Below are 2,449 nucleotides of genomic sequence, written 5' to 3' on the forward strand. Positions count from 1 at the left end.
TCACGCCCCGTCCTCACAGATCCACTTCTGCCAGTACCTCGTCTCCTACCTTCCAAACTTTACACAAGCTCTCCTGCGAGCCTTGCAGAACTAGCACTCCTGAAAGAAAGGATATTGCAGAGACATGGCTTAGCCACAGCCTTGGGGATGTTTCCAGAATGAGATTTTCACTCTGCAGCGGAGTGTGCGCTGATATGAAATTTCCTGGCAGATTAAAACTGTCTGCCGGACCGAGACTCGAACTCGGGACCTTTGCCTTTCGCGGGCAAGTGCTCTACCAACTGAGCTACCCAAGCACTACTCACGCCCCGTCCTCACAGATCCACTTCTGCCAGTACCTCGTCTCCTACCTTCCAAACTTTACACGAGCTCTCCTGCGAGCCTTGCAGAACTAGCACTCCTGAAAGAAAGGATATTGCGGAGACATGGCTTAGCCACAGCCTTGGGGATGTTTCCAGAATGAGATTTTCGCCCTGCAGCGGAGTGTGCGCTGATATGAAACTTCCTGGCGGATTAAAACTGTCTGCAGGACCGAGACTCGAACTCGGGACCTTCGCGAGCAAGTGCTCTAACACTTCATATCAGCGCACACTCCGCTGCAGGGTGAAAATCTCATTCTGGATCTTAACTGTTTTACAATCCCAGATACACTGCAGCCAGCAGTCATGTACAGTGTCTAAATTACTGCCAAATCTTGCTGCAGTATCGCAGGTGGAATACTCAGCCTCTCGTAGCCGTATTAAGTGACCTCGCTCAAACTCAGTGAGGTGCTGAAAGTGGCCTCTTTTTCCGCCTTAAAGGCGTTCTTGACTAAAAACAACTCACCGCGTCCAGTCTCAAAGATAATTAACACTCACGATCGTTATAGCGTGTGTTTAAAGCAAACCTGATTTGCATCCTCATAATGGCGCTACTAGCGCCACTCGTAAGCGACTGGCGCGAAATTTGAATAGACATCGTCTTTGAGATGTAGAAACCTGTCTTGGAATGGCGATGTTTTTCGTCCAGTGCTAACGAATCAAGCATTATATTGATATGTAAGAAATGTCATGTATAATACAGGGCTATTACAAATGATTGAAGCGATTTCATAAATTCACTGTAGCTCCATTCATTGACATATTGTCACGACACACTACAGATACGTAGAAAAACTCATAAAGTTTTGTTCAGCTGAAGCCGCACTTCAGGTTTCTGCCGCCAGAGCGCTCGAGAACGCAGTGAGACAAAATGGCTACAGGAGCCGAGAAAGCGAATGTCGTGCTTGAAATGCACTCACATCATTCAGTCATAACAGTGCAACGACACTTCAGGACGAAGTTCAACGAAGATCCACCAACTGCTAACTCCATTCGGCGATGGTATGCGCAGTTTAAAGCTTCTGGATGCCTCTGTAAGGAGAAATCGACGGGTCGGCCTGCAGTGAGCGAAGAAACGGTTGAACGCGTGCGGGCAAGTTTCAGGCCTAGCTCGCGGAAGTCGACGAATAAAACAAGCAGGGAGCTAAACGTACCACAGGATGGTGCTCCACCGCACTTCCATCATGATGTTCGGCATTTCTTAAACAGGAGATTGGAAAACCGATGGATCGGTCGTGGTGGAGATCATGATCAGCAATTCATGTCATGGCCTCCAAGCTCTCCCGACTTAACCCCATGCGATTTCCTTCTGTGGGGTTATGTGAAAGATACAGTGTTTAAACCTCCTCTACCAAGAAACGTGCCAGAACTGCGAGCTCGCTTCAATGATGCTTTCGAACTCATTGATGGGGATATGCTGCGCCGAGTGTGGGAGGAACTTGATTATCGGCTTGATGTCTGCCGAATCAATAAAGGGGCACATATCGAACATTTGTGAATGCCTAAAAAAACTTTTTGAGTTTTTGTATGTGTGTGCAAAGCATTGTGAAAATATCTCAAATAATAAAGTTATTGTAGAGATGTGAAATCGCTTCAATCATTTGTAATAAATCTGTAGTTGTTTATTTAGGCAGGTCGGAGATTTTTTGACGTTTCAACTTGCACCTGAGAGTGGCTATAAACACAAAATCATGACTGTGTCCAGTAAACGAGTGGTAATGTACAGTCTAATCGCACAATTTTCTTTCAGAGAAGTTGCGTGTGTAGCGAGAAGCTGGAACTCCGCAGTTATACTTGCGAACTTGTGTTCTCGTTGTCCTTGTTTGCACCCGAAGGCAGACGCAAGTGACAAGTGGGCAGCGGTGGAGGCTCACGACTCCGGTGGACGAGCACCCTCCGACGACGACTACGAAGGCCACGTAGGACCGCTGGCGAGTTTAAAGCCAGTATACGGAGCTCATTCCTGACCTCTACTAGTGGGCAGCAACTTTCCCATGACAGCAGGCGTTCTGCAGCACATGTTGGATGTAAAAGTACAAGAAGTCTCAGCAGGAAACAGCACTTTCCAGAGGAGTGTTACTAGAGGGAGC

At 47.4% G+C, this 2,449-nt stretch overlaps 1 non-coding gene across 1 annotated transcript; it reads right to left on the reverse strand.

Annotated features, from left to right (window-relative positions):
* Nucleotides 1-222: 222 nt before the first annotated feature.
* On the reverse strand, nucleotides 223-297 carry Trnas-cga (transfer RNA serine (anticodon CGA)). Its single transcript has one exon. It is a non-coding gene; the product is annotated as a tRNA-Ser (tRNA).
* Between the last annotated feature and the right edge of the window lie 2,152 nt (nucleotides 298-2,449).

This window comes from Schistocerca cancellata, chromosome 3, assembly GCF_023864275.1.
Source record: "Schistocerca cancellata isolate TAMUIC-IGC-003103 chromosome 3, iqSchCanc2.1, whole genome shotgun sequence".
Classification (NCBI taxonomy): Eukaryota; Metazoa; Arthropoda; class Insecta; order Orthoptera; family Acrididae; genus Schistocerca; species Schistocerca cancellata.